General features: G+C 46.5%; 1 protein-coding gene across 4 annotated transcripts in view; it reads right to left on the bottom strand.

The window, feature by feature from the left end:
- chrm2a (cholinergic receptor, muscarinic 2a) overlaps positions 1–15,374 on the bottom strand; it is a 28,476-nt gene extending 13,102 nt beyond the window's left edge. Inside the window, exons 1-3 of one of the 4 annotated variants that reach the window (XM_037242943.1) lie at positions 15,191–15,374; positions 5,354–5,516; positions 4,971–5,019 (exon numbers count right to left, since the gene is read on the bottom strand). The gene's annotated coding sequence lies outside the window, so the exon portion shown is untranslated. The remainder of the gene's footprint in view (positions 1–4,970; positions 5,020–5,353; positions 5,517–15,190) is intronic. The other 3 variants (XM_037242942.1, XM_037242944.1, XM_037242945.1) reach the window with 3 other exon arrangements.
- Between the last annotated feature and the right edge of the window lie 1,326 nt (positions 15,375–16,700).

Here is a 16,700-nt window from a genome sequence, read left to right as displayed (position 1 = left end):
AAAAATGTTTAAAAAAAAAAAAAAAAAAAGACTGTTCTTTTTGGTTAAGACATCAGACAAAAGGACAACGTAATCGCTCAAAGGATCAGGTGTTACAGGCAAAGGGGATTTAACCTGACAAATGCTTCCCCTTTGACAAACTGACGCTATTTACTCAAACCAGCGGCATGTATCTCGGCGCGTTCCTCGACCGTCCTGCGAAGTCACAGCTTTTGTTGCGGCGGAGACGGAGTCGAATGAGATCACCCGACGCGATGCACGCAAGGTCTTAAAAGTCAAAATAGAATCTCCCGTTTCCGTACGGCCGAAATGAGTCTTATCTCCGCGAAAGGTGGCCCATCCATCAGCGATTCCTCACGGCTTATCATCCTGCCCGAGTTCAATCGCGCAATGATGAAGTCAGACATTCATCAAATGCTGACCCCTCACATTCAAGACCAAGCCGCACGACCTTTTCCGCCATCGCCAATCTGCAAACTAAGTGCACCTCCGAAGCAGTCGCACAACCGTTCTGCCCTCCCGGCCGACTGCTTCTGCATTCGAGTTAGAATTTACCGAATGATATTGACACGCTGAATCGAAACCCACACAAGAGAGTGTCGTTATAAACCGAGCATCCCAGACGCGCCGCTTGAATGACTCGGCAGAGTCACGACATTGATCCGACAAATGACCGCCAGAGCTTACCAGAAGGAAGAAGAGTGTCTCTCTTATTTTTATTATTTTTTTCCACTCCTGCGGCATGTCATAAAATACTTTGAGAGGACTTTGCCTTTTTCTGATGGATGAGCATGAGGCTACCAAAGTGCAGTAAGCCAGCTGTGACGCTGGAACGAACGCAACCCATCATTCCCTCTTGTATTGTCAGACAGGACATGTTTTTTTTTTTTTTTTCTATTTTGGGGGTACTGAACTCGTTTTTTCCCAATGGAAAAACAAAACAAACAGAGTGCAAATGCTTTATAAAAAGCAGTTGGCTTTAAACTCAAATTCAGAGGAACGTAAATGTAAGAATATTGGAATTAAAACTAATAAATGTGGAAATACATGGTGCTGGCATAAAATTAGTTTTTTGTTCAATACATCTGAAACACATTTGCAAGGAATAATATAATATAATGAAAAAAATATTACCGTAAACAAAACATGCCAGTTGCCTTTCACTTAGCGATGCGCACCTCTCGCACTCACTGGCGCGTAGCTGCCATCTTGACAGCAAGTTACCCATAAAATTGTGTTTTTCATGTTGCCCACACAGCGAGCGACTCCAACACGGATGCAAATTAGAAGTGTCCGTCGGCAAAGGCAAAGAGGCTTCACCGAAGATTATAGCGAGCGCGGTAGCGCCTTTTACGGCTCTAATGATGATAACACTGATGAATGGTAATGAAGCGAAAGAGCGGCCTCATCATGCTCGCTCGCCAGGCCTTCACCGCCACCCTTTATCCCAGCACAATGCGCCCGTAATTCCCTCCAAAGCACCGCTAATGTTCCGTCTGGTAACCTCGCATGCAATTACATCGGCGATCCTCGCTCGCCTTTTTGTCGGGACTCTGGAAGTTTCAGGCTCGTTCTCCCCGGGCAAATTATTGCCGTTTCTCGACCAATGGATAATTACAAATGAAATGGACCTACGGCAACAACGTGGACGAGTCAGACATTTCAAGGAATATTGCACAATTCAAATTGAAATATTTGACTCAGCAGGCAGCGCTGACCTCCGTTCAAACTTTGTTGCGACGCGTGTTTCACGCTTGTTTCACAGAACGGGCGTGTCAAATATCAATCCCATTGAATTTACATGGCTAGATTACATTAATCAGCAATCATGAGCTGCGGGGCTCCCGTGTTTTTTCCCGCGTCTTCATATGCCGACCCAATCTATACGACGTACATAATTCATGTTCGCGATAGCGCCGCCATAAATAGATTTATCATCAAGCACTAAACGAATGCCGGAGTGTGAATAAATGTTGAAGGGACACCATCTATCTCCTGTCTGACACACAAGTGGATTTAGCGGCGTGAATAATTCAGAGTCGCTGAGTGAAAGAGACAAAGGCCCGGTACGTCACATGTTGCTATCAGAGATATTTGGAGGTGCGGCCGCTTCCGTCGGCCCACTCTTAACGCGCACACCTAATCAATGGCAGGCTTCCAATAATTACTGTTTACTTGAGCTCATCATTCCACCGCTAGCAAAGAAGGACGCAGCCGTAATTGGCGGTTGCCGGGACGTGATGCCACGAGCGGAGGTCAAGAGTGTCCTCCTCTAATTGTCTGACGTGTGATCCAAGGATGGACACCGAATCGGGCGTGCTTCGTATGTTAACATTTAGCGGCTAATTAACAGCGCGACCGGTCGCAGGTGCTGCTGCTATGTGGGAGCGCTAATCCGCCCGAGCCAATCCCAGCGATACGGCGATGATTAAAATGTATTAGCATGTCGGAGATTTTCAGAGATGCCGTTTTCAACATGCATGTACATGTATGTATGCACATAAATCTGCCTGCTGTCTCTGCAACTTTCTGATTAGGAGACAATGCATGCAATAAATTGAACGGCTAAAAAGCCAGTTATGGCTTGTTCCCCCTAAAGTTTTGCAGTAGTTTTTTTTTTTACAAAATAAACTTATCAGACAAAAACACAGTTTTCCCTCATGGGTTTCGATTTTGTACAAAAAGGTACTTAAATTAGTTGCAATCATATACGCTATATGTAAGCTCATGTGTAAAACTGAGTTTGCATTTTTCATAAAAAATAAAACAATCACTCCCAAATACCAATGCTAACTTTTTTACGTACTGTATTGTGACTAATTGGCAGTGTAGCACTGGCAAGAAAATAGGAACAAGCACAGGCCATCGATTTATAACAATACCATTACTGTATCTTGTTGGCCGCTTATTTAAGTTGTCTGTGTCAAACACGCACAGAAAACACACACACACACACACTCTCTATTTTCTCTTTATCTTTACATTTTCCGTCTCAAGGCGCGCAGGACTCGTACACTCTCGGTGAGTGTATCTTGATTAGCGCCCGCCTGTGCAATTTCCTGCTAGATTATTGAGATGGATTTGCAAAAATATCAATCAGAGCAAGTCGGCCGCTTGAAAGTGGCTTTCATTAGCGGTCAGACACTTTTGTTCTTGTCGCGCACTCAAGGGCAATGTCACAGACTGCATCCCAAGTCCGTTAGCTCCCTATCTCGGCGGCGACAGGAAGGAGTCCATTTCACAAGTGCAAAAAGGAAAAGTTAGTTTGAAAGCCAAATCAGTTCAAAAACATCATGACACGCTAAGGCTGTCACATAAAAACGCAATTACGAAACAATTACGTCAACAAATATTTCGAAGCGCTTTCATGTAAATAAACGAGATCAAAGTGCTGTCATGTCGACAAATGGCATCAGATGAAAAACTCGGTCGCAGGGGCCATTACGTCGCAATTTGTTTCGACTTCACGACAGCCTGACGTTGGCAGCAGGCAATTCTGCTTGACGTATGATCATGCGAGCGGGCTACAGGTGGCGACGGCGCACACGTCGCCACGTTAACGTGCGCCACAACGAACGTGGACCGCGGTTCTCGCGCGCGGCGCTGAATAATAGCCAACTTATTTCGGCTCGCCGGGATTGATGGCCGCGAGCGCAAATCAATCAGGTGCGCTCCACGGGCGCGCACTCTGTCTGTTGGTGGCGATACAGATAACATGTCAGAGGACCTTCTCCATCATGTCACTTTAAGCGCAATCAATAGTGCTTCCCCCACCGAGAGTTGCTCTTCTTCTCCGCACTCCGCGATCGATAACCCGCTGACCGCCGGGGCTCCGCAGCACAAAGCCAGGAGGCATCAAACGCTCAGTGCACACAGGTGGATGTTTTATTTTATTTATTTTTTTCCCCTCTCTCACCAATGTTGAAATGCCAAAGTAACAGGTGGCACTGTAAAAGACCACTTTAGCCAATAGAAGCTCAATAGTTGTAGTTTTTGGATGTAACAAGTCTCAATACAGATGGAATGATGATCTATTATGCTAGCTAACATCGAGCCAACTCGCCATCACTAACATATAATAGGTCAATGTCACCCGTGACAAAGAGAGCAAAAATAACCTCAGGGAAAGAGCCAAGTACTGAGTCATCATGTCCGGAGTCAAATACGGGATTATCGGATACACTATCTACTTTTGAAATTTTTTTCTGATGACAAACATCCACCTGATTGTTCAATTATACAAGCAAGCCCGTGGCCAGTGTTGTTGGAGACGAGCGTGCTCTAAAAAATTCAACAAGAGCGTGTATCTGCACGCCTGCAGGGAGGAGGTGCGCATCTTAACGATGGCATTAATTGCCTGGAGGATGTCGCTCACTCATACATATTTGACACTTTTAGCCGCATGCTGGCGCCGCGTCTCGCCTCTAATGGATGCCGTTTGGTGCCTCGCCGCATACGGATCAGCCCCGCCCCCCCTACGGTGTGCCCCCCCCCCCAACTAGCACCGCCGCTTAGCCTCGCCGTAATGGCAACCGAGAGCCCTCGACGCCGGTGTCGGGCCATCAAACACCGGTCGCAAGTGTGCGCGACGGTGCCTGATAACAAGGCGACAAGTGGCCCCCGAGTGCGAGCGCGTCTGACGCCGTGTCCTCTCATGGCCGCCATTATGCCAGTTCTCGTGCGGTGTCAAATGGGATGCGTTCAATGACTTTTAAAATGCTTGCAACCCCAACAATAGACGTTGGGGGCAAGGATGCTCACCAGTGCATGCTTGACCGTATTTGACCCACATTTGCTATCCCAACCAATCAGAAAATCGGCTAAATGGGTGGTATTGTCCTCGCAACTGGTTCGATTCATTCCGGGACACATCGCATGGTTCTGCGTCACAATATGCTGAGAGTTCTCTCCCCTTCAGCAATTTGAAAATGTGTTGACGTGCAAGAAAGGCAACGCTTAGCATTCTTTACCTGAGACGATCTCTTCCCGCTCAGCGATTAACCTCTCGCTCCTGCGGCTCTGTAAAAAGAAAGAAAAGAAAAATGTTTAACTCTCGTCGCGAGGCTCAAGGTCTTTATACCGGCCAGACGCGTGAGCCGTAATAATAAGTGAGGCAGAGGAAACGACATCAAGGTGTATGCATCATTTGCATTTGCGTGTCATTTGCACTAATGGATGCTACCTGCTAGGCTGAGTAGAGCGCTGCATTATGTAAATGTACCGTGTCTGTACATTAAAGTAAAAGCAACGAGGTCTGAAGAATTGCTTTTTACAATTCCGAAACATCACTTCAGACCTGACTGGCGGTGGGTTTGATCCTGTCGAGATGGGTTTTTATTGTGCTGGTACTTACAGGTCCAGCAGAGCTGCTTTTGCATCTCGGAGGGCGGGCTCAAGTGCGACTTGACGCCAAACTGGCCAATAGGGAAGCGAGGGGCAGGTCTTCCTCCAGCTCCGCGGTAATTCGTCATGGCTGCTGCGCAGGGAAAGCCGTAGCGTTAGCATCGAAGACGAACCTAAGAAAGTATGGACTCTCGATTTTTATAGTACTACTTTGGCATTGGAATTTTCCGTCCCGACGTTATTGCATAAAAATGACGTTTAGAGCAAAACGCCAGATTGTCTTGATTTGGGGGATTTAAAAGAAAAGATGCCGTTGAAGGCTCTAATGATGGTGAAGATAACGAAATGTTGCGTGCATGTCTGCTGAGGAGATGGACTTTGCCGATAATGGCCTTAGCCGTTGTTGTGTCATCACACGGCCTTGTTTCGAAACTAAACAGCTGCGGCGGGGCGGGAAAAAAACTAATGAGCGTCATTCCGGGAGACTTATGGCGAAAACGTGCCTAATGATCATTGCCTCGGCTTCTCTAATTCATTTACGATGTTCTCTATTCGTCACCGCTTATTCTTAAAACGATGTCGAACGTCAGATTGAGGATCCGAGCTTAACGGATCTCATCGGCACACGGGAGGCCCGTTAATAACGTCCCTCGCGGTTGGAAAAGTGTGCGTGGGCTGACCCCACGCCAATGTGCTTGTTTGTACTCCATCTCCAAGGATTACCTCTCACCCCTTGGGGGGAGGCTGACAAAGGAGCAAAAGGGGAGGCAGGAAATCTGCAGGCCTCATCGTCAGTGTTGACTGAGATCACATCTGCGGCTGGAAGAGCAGAACGCTGCCAGCTCGCACTCAACACTTGGAAAAAAAACGATGCTTCTTGGCAACGTGTCCAGATGAAAATTTAGGAGTTGAAACATTTGTAGGCATGTGCAATTCATTGCACAGAAGACAATATGCGTCGACCTTGGAGTAAAATTTGACGTTTTTACACGAGGAGCTCAAACCATTGTCGGCCAAACCTTACTGGGGGAAACGGTACTTGTTTTCAGCAGATAATTGAGTTTTGCGGCGGAACAGCTGCCACCAGGCACCTTGGAGGTACACGCATACATAATTAGACTCTGACGAGCTGCCAGCAAATTCACCGCTGATTGCGTGACGATGAACACGGCTTATCCGGCGTGTGTTTTTTTTTTTTTTCCACTTTATATGAATTTATAAAGTAACTTTGGGAAAGTTTGTTATTCTGGGAACATTTGCCCCACGTCCGGGTGGCATTAGGCCAGATGAGACGACGTTTTGTGGCATGAGCTATCGTGAGGTTGGCGTTATTTTAAAACTAACTAACGAGTGCTGTTCTTGTCAATAAGCAAGCAACGTGTGAAAGTGAGTGATCTTAAATATGAGAGAGGTGATAAAAATGAAAAACAAACGCAAGAATGTGAGGAAATAACACCTACGTTTGGAAGGTGTTAGATGCAGCAGCTGATTTACTTTCTAAATTCAATCTTATTTAATGTCATTTATTAAACTATGTTACTTAGGACTGCGACTTTTGATAATTATTTCAACCTTTTTTGAAAAGTGTGCCGCAGATATAGGCCTTAATTTAATTTACTTCAATTACTTTGAGCTGGAATTTTCCATAAATATATTTTTGGGACATTTTACATTTAATTTAATTTCATTGTCCTTTGTCACGACTGCTAGGGACGCTTTTTAAGAGCGGCAAGCGAGCTAACCCCCTCAAGGTAATCCCGCAGTGTAATCCAATCACATTTAAACCCTGTCGGAGATGTATTAAAGCCTCACTTTTAGGTTAGCGGAGTTCAGTCTTTAAGCCTTTTTAGAACGAACAAAAAAACGAGCGAGTTTTCCGAGCGTCTCGGATGGCGTTCTTCATTTGCATTCGCTCACTTCTTCAATTTTAATTGTCACAAACCTCCCGCAAAGTGTATGATTATTCTTCACAGTGAATAATTGCACTGAATCTACTCCAGTGACGGGCTGCGCGTTTGCTACCTGGGCCTCCACTGGGGACTTAGTCCAACCTCTTTATACCGCCGCCATCACCAAGCAATTATAGACACCATCAGTGCTATACAAAAAGAAATGATAATAGAAGTCGGCCATTTTTAAAAGTTCCAGTCTGCAAATGCACTTTCTCCCTTCTTGCGTGTGCGGAAGCAGTTGGTGGATGTTGGCAAAGTGTTACAGAAAACAATCGAATGCTGCTTCAGATGTCACCTCGCCCTCGGCGGCAGTATTAGCGTGTTGTCTTGCTATTAGCGAATTTAGTCCACTTGATTAAGTGATGTGCTGTTAATCCAAACAGAAAACAGGCACGTCATTATTCCCGCTCTCGTTTCACGCAGATGTTGACACTAACGTCTGATTATCCCGTTTTAATCCCGTGTCGGGATTACAGCGTATCGTCTTCTCGAGACGCTGTAGAGTTTGCGGGGAAAAACTGTCCCGCCAATTAGCGTTTGAGTGGGCGGGAAAAGAAGATGAAAGTGACGCATTTCCATCCATGTAATACATTTTTGGCAATGCAGCGCAAATGCTCAACACTAACTTTTTATTAGCTCGTAACCTTTATCACGATGCAATTTCCCCCGCCCAAATCCCATTAATCCCACTTGGAGATATGCCATTTTTGGAAAATGTCATGTGATAGCGCTTCACGGATTTCTCTGGAAGAATGAAGCTCAGAATAAATTGGATAGGTGGATCAATGTGCGTACAGCAGATAAGTCGACACACCCCTGTTCAAATGAGTTATTTGGAAACCTGGAATAAAATGAGACCAACATGCAACGTTGACCCGTTTGTAACAGTTTGGTTCACCAATGTCTAGATGCACTTTGTCAATCAGGCGGGAAGGCAAGGTCGTCTCGCTTTCCTGCAATTTGACGCACTTTGCTCGCGCCATCGATCGCGGGGGCCAGCGAACCTCAACCAGATGGAGGTCTCATCCCCCAGTCACCTATAATTGGAAGCGGTTAGCGGGGCAGGATGGGTCGGGATTACCAAGCAGCTCGGTGGCGGCGGCGGCTGCGGTGGCTGCGGCGGCAGCGGCCCGTTGCCAAATGAGACTTAAGCGAAAGTGCCGATATTGACTCGCTCGGGGGGTTAGGCGAGTCGTCTTAATTGCTTCGCGGGATAGCAAAGCCCCTGTCAGACTTTGTCAATCACAAACTTGACACGAGTGGAATTTTAAGCACTACTTTACTGGCACATAATGAGACTTGTAATTAATGCGTCATTAGCGGCGCAAAGGTCAACCCGTTTCACTCCGACCCGGAGCGGAAAAGTTTCAGCAGACTCATCCACGGAGATGCTATCTATAAATGATCTCTCTGCTTGTTGGACTGGCGTCGCGCTGGTCATTTATTTCCAAAACGCTCCCATAAAAGGTTGATATTCGCAAGGGCGCTCCTGGAAGCGGCAATGCAAAACGGCGTCGTGCATATGGCCTAACATCGCCTGTCGTCTTGATTGCTTGGGGACGCCACGTGCGAAAGTGAAGCGTCTCGAGCAGCGACACTCGGCCCAACTTAAACGACCATAATGAGTATGCCCGCCGCTCTGTCAGGTATTACATTCGTGCGACTTATCCAACAGGAACCCATTCCCCGCTCCGTCCTCCCCGCCGTTAATTGCAAATTACGATGTCACTTTTCTCGGGTCCGTCGCGACGCTGCCCGAGAGGGCCACTCGTCCAATTATCTGCCGGCTGCTGATTTATTTGGGCACTTCTTTTCTCCTTTCGTGGACCGGCCACGCTGGCATTTTTCATCTGGCTAGCCTCCCACTTCATCATTCCGCTTATCCCACCTACCTCCCATCACCGTAATGATCCGCCCGGCTACTCGTTTCTGTAACGAAGGCTCGGAAAAGCCACGTTCGTGTCCATTTGAACGCAAAGGCTGGGGGAAAACCGATCTTCCCTGAACTACTTCCTCCTCCGTCTGCTTGTCACGGCATTGATGAGGCATCTTGACCTCCCTCGACCCGGTCGCTCCCACCTGACAGGCCGGGATGGGCGGCACCCAAGAGGACGTGAACGCACTTAGACCCAGTTTCCTCCAGACGCTGCGCCGCGTTGCTTCCGTTTGACCCTCCCCCCTGTCACTTGTCTGTCATGGTCGGCCGCTTCCCGCCAACTCAAAGATGCTCTCTGTCTGCCAAGATCACTCGCTCTTCTCACCAGCTGTCTAGCCTTCATACGGTGTCTCATGCAAACACTGTTTGGATTCAACTCAAAGAAATAGTTGGAATACAATCAAGCCTTAAGGACCATCGTAGTGAGCCAGTCGATCCACATCATTGCGTCAGTGGTGCCTTGAGATACAAGTTTAATTGGTTCTGTGACGACACTCTCAAATCATCTCTCCTAATTGAAACGAACAGATATGCAATGAATCAGTTCCAGCACCCTACCCTGTCCCCCTTCAGAGTGAGTCTTTTTCAGCATACCTCACGCTATGCTAGGGAGGCAGGGCCACGTTCACATCACTCAACGTTAGGCGGATAAAACTCGGTCATCTTTGGCGCGACGGAGCATGTCCGATGGTTGCCATAAATCCGCCGTGTCTCTCGGTAGCATGCCCATGTTTGATGCTACTCCCGTCGTCCCGCTTGGCCATTCCTGGGCGGGGAGTGCCCCTGTCAGCAGCTAAAGTTATGACATCATGAAACCCTCATAAGCAGTCGCCGTTGTTTTGAGGTGAAGGAGCATCAATTTCACAGCGGGAGGGCTCCGCTGCCCGGCGGATGATTTGCGAGCGCTATTATGCCGTGAAATCGCACCAGAAAATGAAGACAGGAATGAGAATGTCGCTGAAGTGTGTACCTGCTGAGATCCGCAGCAAATGGTCCAAATATTGGACACGGCCATCAGCAGAGAGGAGGAAACCAGCACAGAAGTGTTGCTCTGCCTTATTTCCAAGCGGCCATCAGCAGAGAGGAGGAAACCAGCACAGAAGTGTTGCTCTGCCTTATTTCCAAGCTTGACTGATGAATTTGAGGCGTGAGATGGCCGTGTTAGGGAATTGGAACAGGAGAAATGGGAATAGTATATATTCCCATCATGACAATTGCAGATAAGATAAATGAACAACGGGAGCCTTTGTTGAAATGCACCTCAGTGTGTCTTCATTTTACATCATGGTGCGAATCCAGCTTCGATTTTGAGAATCTGCGCAATAACCAGAGACCAGACGATTTATGCCACAACTCATTTACAAGACGAGCCGGCATTAGCTACCTTGGCGTTTGGCGTCCTTCACCGTCGCCCTAACAAGGTTAGGCTTTGAATTAGAAATTGAAGCGGCCCCGACCTTCTCCGCTAATTGTCGCTCGAGTTGAGTTCCCACTTGGCCCTCGCCATCAACAACGGCTTCTTTGATGTAAATACACTGCGTGGTGTGGGTCATTTGTTAATTCTCAAGCGACGAGGCTCCTTTCTCCCAGGAGGTCAGCCTGCCTTTATTGTGTTATTATTCCAAGCGATTCCTTAACCTTGCCGGCGCAGGCAGGGAACCAAACGCCCTTTGGAAGTTTACATCCGCCCCCGTAATACGCAGTGCTTGTTGAGTGTAATTGACACGCATGTGGCGAGACGCGGTGTTTAAAAGCAGCTGGAAACGTGCTTTCCTGCGGCCGTGCTGCTCTCCAGGGTTCGCCGTCGCTCTGAAATGACACTTTGAAGGCGGATTTGAATTAACGGAGCGTAAAACAGAGTCCGACTCTCTGCTTATCAGCGGGGTATTATCATGGCTATCATCCGGTGTCGGCGTAAAAGAAGGTGCGATGGATGCATTTCATCAGTCCGCCTGTTTGTTTGCGTTTGCCGAGGAGCGTAGTAGGCAATAAACTCGGGCTTTCACGTGCTTGTGAATCCATCCAGCAGTTTGTTTGTGTTTCGCCGTCTCTGGACTTTGTCGAGCGTCTTGTTCTTGTCAAGTCACAAATTCCGCAACGGCCACGATGACCCAGTTTGCAACTTCTTGCCTCTTCTTTGCTGGCGTTTCTTCAAAATGTTGACCCGGAAGGACACCCACGACCCGTCCGTCGTTCAGTGTGCCCTCGGAGAGGAAGCCAGACACTTGCGCTGTTGTTTATCTCCTCCAGGAATCTTGCGAGCCTGCTTCCTGTGGCCCCGAAGGCGCCTTCAAATCAGGACCTTGCCAGAACGCCATCGCGGCGAGACATCTCTTATTTTATGGCCATCATCTGGACGCCGTCCCGCGTTTGTGAAATAGATACAAAAGTAGACACCGTCGATAAATCCAAGGCGCCCAAGCACGTAAAATGGAAAAGTGCAAGTTTACAATGCTACAGAGAAAGGACATAAAGAGCTCTTCTTCCGGTGCAAAAGGTCCGTAAAATTCGGATGACAGCAGAGGTCTCAATTCCAGAAAGTTCCAGAAACTCTGCCATAGTTTGACTTAAGCCACAGGTGCGTCGAATCAACCAGCAGGTAAATGAGCTCGCTCCAGATCTCCTCATTACAGGCAAGCCGACCAAACTTTCCCCCAAAAACCCGACGACTGACAACGAGTCCAAGATGTCCACCTGGAACCAAAACAGCACTTTTCCCGTGTCTTTTTCCCAAGCATGGCTTTGTGAGAATTTTCTACTCGTGGTCGACCCGCTTTGGAAATTTCACGTCACCAAGTGAAACTCTGGGAATAATTAAGAGGCGTGCTTGCTGGCTGCACGGCAAGGCTGAGGCGCACCTGAGGCTTTTTTATTTTTCTTTCTTGGACCGGCTTCCACTTCCACAGAATTCCCTGGAGGATTCCACGCTGTTCGCCTGCACATGCTGCTGCTGCTGCTGCTGCAGCGCCTTTGAATAACATCGCAAGTGGAAATGCTCTCAATTCTGAGTGACAATTCCAGCTGCTCCTGCTTTAGTTTCTCTGGTATGAAAAGATGTATGCAACAATTAAGCAACAATTATTTGATTGACTTTCTATAGATGTGAAACCAGCTAATAAAAGGATCACGATCTTGCGTTGAGTCCATCCTATTTTTCTTTTTCCGTGAATATGCTGACAAACCCCGCATCGATTCCTGGATTTTGTGTGAGCGTGGTTTGTTACAAAGGCAATTACCAAATGCCGTTTGTTTGCCTGAGATAATCACCCCTCCTGCTTTCCATCCGTCCCTACGTCGCCTCACCAATCAATGGCCACTTTAGTGCTACTTCACATTGTGAAGCTCCTCAATCACTCGGCATCTTGATAAGGAGCTAAAAGGGCCTCGGCGGCCATTTGTCGGCTCAGAAGAGAACGTGGCCTTTTGTCACGTATGACTGCTAGCTTTGGCTTTAAGTTATTCCAAAGGAGGGGCCATGCCATAAATTGTAACTACTTTCAAACAAAGGAATGATGTATTTTTATGATGTCTTTTTATGATTTTCGTACGATACTCAATTTTATTACCCGAATAAATTCGGTACGCTAGTACTGTTTTGCAACAAGTCCGCCTGACCTTTTGGTTTTGCAACGTGGCAACATTTTGGATGTGAAGAACGCTGCTGAAAGCATGTCATTTTTTATTCCATTTTATTACTTCTATGAATTCTCCCAAATTGCGACAGACTTGAAATGTCTTGCCAAAAGCAAGTCTGAAATAATCCCAAACAAAGTGAAACAAGTCTGGCTAATGTCTTCAGTGACTTGGGGAGGGAAGTAATCTAATCATAATTCTTGCACAATTTTGCTTGCCTTCCTTCCAGAAAACGTCAAAGTTGAAAAGCTTCACTAACATTGATATGCACCCAAGGATCGTGACGAAATCAAATTTGATCCATTTTTGGCAGCCTCGTTCTTGATTACAAAATGTTCTCACAGTACGTTTTCATAAAAGGTGCCTTTTCTTTAATAACGGCAGTTTGCGGCAATCCAGATGAGCGCCTTTCGCACTTTTCTCCAGTCCTGCCGTGTTTACCACGGAAATGCCAATGAATGGCAAGCATTAGCATAGATCAAAAAAAGATTCGGATCTAGAAAGTGTCTTGAGGTGTGATTAAAGGCCTCCTCTTTAATAAAACACACATACACGCACATCTGGCATATGACTGATTGCTAATGCCGTATCCTTGTTGTTGTCGACTTGGCTCGAGCGCACCCCGACACAGGACGGATGCACTTGATAGTCAATTTATGCCATTAGCAATCACTCATACCCGTGTGTGCGTTGTATTAAAGAGGAGGCATTTAATCACAGCCGAACACGTCGGTGTACTGTCAAGCGCAGGACGTCGGGGCGTACTCGAGCCGTACTGACGACAATGAGGAAACATCGTTCACAATCGGTTTTTATTAAAGGGGAGGCGTTTAATCAGATCTGAAGACACTTTCTGCCCCCCCCCCTCCACACACACACACACACACACACACACACACACACACATTGTGATTGTAACGTGATTCATGTTCCCCGAGGGAGCCCCTCTCCTTGGCTCCCTACTGCAAAATGTGTTTTCTATTGAAAAGTAATAAGCCGTCAAACGTAGATCTTAATCTGTCTTCTAACAAATGACTCCGGCTGGCAAACCTGTCATGAATTCTGGCTCTTGATTGATTGTTTATCCTTGATTGCAGTGGCATTTATACAGAAAATTAAAAAAAATCGAATGCTTGCGTGCCTCGGCCACCCAGGGGCACGATAATAGCCACCTGGAGATTTACATCGAGGAGACCGTCACGGGTGTTGGGTAAGCTGCAATAATATTAGCTGTTCTTTGCAGAAGAAAATGCCCGTGATTGTTATATTGTCTGTCTACATGTGTTGCTGCACTCTTTGCATTCAAATCTTCATTGCTGCTGTTTGCTAGCCATGCCGTTGATATTTTGCATGAGCATTAAGTTAGCGGCGAAAAGGGTAAATTTACAGAGTGGCAATTAATTGATGACATTATATAATTGTAAAGAATCTGCCAAACTGAAATGAAGTGAGTTGAGTCGGTGCCACCACACAGCACTCAAGAGTTCGTGTTTGCGAGTCAAAGGGGAAAAAAAAAAAATCAAAAATTGTCTCCAAGCACCACTGTACGGTCAGGTCACAAATGATAAAAATGCATTTTTTATGAATCTCCTCCATTTATTCTGTCGTCCAGGTGCCAGTTTTGCATAACCAAGTGATATTTTTTTGGCTAAAACATTCCAACCAAAATGCTCAACTGCACAGCCTTGATTTGTCTCAACGGGGAGAGCCACTCTTCGCCTTGTAACTCCTCGCTCAAAAATCACAAAGCTCCTAAAACCCAGCAATTCCCAAAGCAGTAAGCCAAGCAGCCAAGCCTCCACAGCTGCGTCCCTTTGAAATTCATCCAGCCGCCGCACACCTTTTTGCCTGTGCGCTTTTACGCGCGCAGGGCGCACAGACGCGCAGCCACAAGGAACGCGCGCTCCACGCTCGGCATGCTCCACGCTCGGCATGCTTGCGCCACCAGCCGTGTGACAAGCGTCGCATGAAAATATGCTTTGGTTAGCGGCAAATGGCGTACTTTAAAAATCAATCAATCAATAAACGACAAATAGAATATTTTGCCTCAAATATAACAAGTGAGGAAGAGTTCTTTAAATTCTTGAAAAGATCCAAAAAAATATCTGTCTTTGGATGCCCGATGCGTTTGCGCGTGCCGTTTGGCACGAGAATATGCGGAGGAATTAGCCTCCTCCGCTACGTTCTTTGGGCACCTTCGATGCGTCACAAAACAGTCCAAATCTTTGTCTTGTTTTTTTGGGGCAAAAGTGTTGTCGAGCTCTTTGTCATGCCGTGGTGCAGTTGAGCTGTTACGCTTAACACGCAAAAAATAGTGTCGTCTTACCTGATCTTATGCTTTGGTCACGCTGTGGGCATGGTTCTGGTTCTGGAGCGGGTGGAGTGATTCTCCTCCTCTGCTGCTGCTGCTGCTCGTGTCGCTCCGCTTCATGGCGCCGTGCTGCCCGCCGCATGTGAGCGCGCATGCTTGTGGAGGCGAGCGGCGTCTTGGCTGCGCACAAGGAACTGGGGGAGGTGCGTGAGTGAGTGTAGGAGAAGAGAAAGAGAGAGAGAGAGAGAAAGGCACTTGGGCTGGTGATGATGCTCTTCATGCAAAGAATGAACTTTCATTCGACGGTATTCAAAGTGGACCCCCTAAGAAAAAGAGATCACTGTGGTGATTTTTGATTGACAGCTTGCGAATTGGCAAGCGACTTCATGCCCACAACTTTGGATGTGTCATACATGTCTTTATTTGAACTTTTAGGTCTTTTTCCTGGATGCACTTATGGAAATGTAAATAAATCAATAAAATTATATATATCTAGATAGATAGATAGATAGATAGATAGATATGTATTTTAAAAAATGGTGTCCCTGCTAACTCGTACAGTATGCTATTAAAGTGATGAAATGTGCACGATGTACGGAGGAGGGCAAGCAGGGGGCCGTCACGCGTCATGTTCTATGCAGATGATTTAAATTGAACACGAAGAATCCTATTTCAAGAACATGACTCTGGTCTGAGAGCGCAGCACGTCGTGGCCCGTGAGTTCTCATTTGAATGGCAGCCCCGTCCTCCTCCACAAGTTTACTAACAAACTCGAGTGTGCACATCAGTATTCACCGTCGAAATCCGGGGGGGGAGTTGGGGGGTGCGCCTGGTCCTCCCACGTGAGGGAGACGAATAGTCTTTAATCAGGAGAAAGTTTGCGCTAAATTGTTTACAGCAGATTGGATGCGTCGCCTGCTCCTAATCCAAAATGAAAACAATCAGGAAACAACTCACATGTGTGCACCCCTCCCACCTGGCCCCAAAAAATAATCTCCATTTTTTTTCATCTCAACTCGATTATCGGCAACGCATGCGCCAACAGTTTTATTTTCTTTAATCTGGCACCCAAAATATGAATGTTTACTAGTTTACTAACGTTGACTCTCTGCATATTTGTATTTTTGCATCTACATTATAAGTGGGGTTTTTTTGCCTTCTGGAAAGCGTAGCAAAGCACCAAATCAAATCAGCTTTTTCTGTTCTTACTGAAGTACTTAAATGTCAGAAAGTCGCCGTGATTAATTTGAGCTAACTCTGTAATCTTGCAATTACTTTTCAGCGCTGCTCTCCTCTGGATTTTTCTTTTAGGTTTTGAACTGTTTAAAATTCAAATTTGCATTTATACTTCAATAGAACTGAAAGAATTAAATAGTTTGTGCATCATGATGAATTTATTGCAACTCCTGCTTTTACCACGACTCCAAGTGACGATATTAGTCGATCTTTGCAGAGGATAAAGAATATCTGCTCGTGAGTATTCTTGTCTGTATACGTTTATTGACTTTTACTTCTTACTTTATTT

Source organism: Syngnathus acus, chromosome 23 (assembly GCF_901709675.1).
Source record: "Syngnathus acus chromosome 23, fSynAcu1.2, whole genome shotgun sequence".
Lineage (NCBI taxonomy): Eukaryota > Metazoa > Chordata > Actinopteri > Syngnathiformes > Syngnathidae > Syngnathus > Syngnathus acus.
This window is presented reverse-complemented; position numbering and strand designations above follow the sequence as displayed.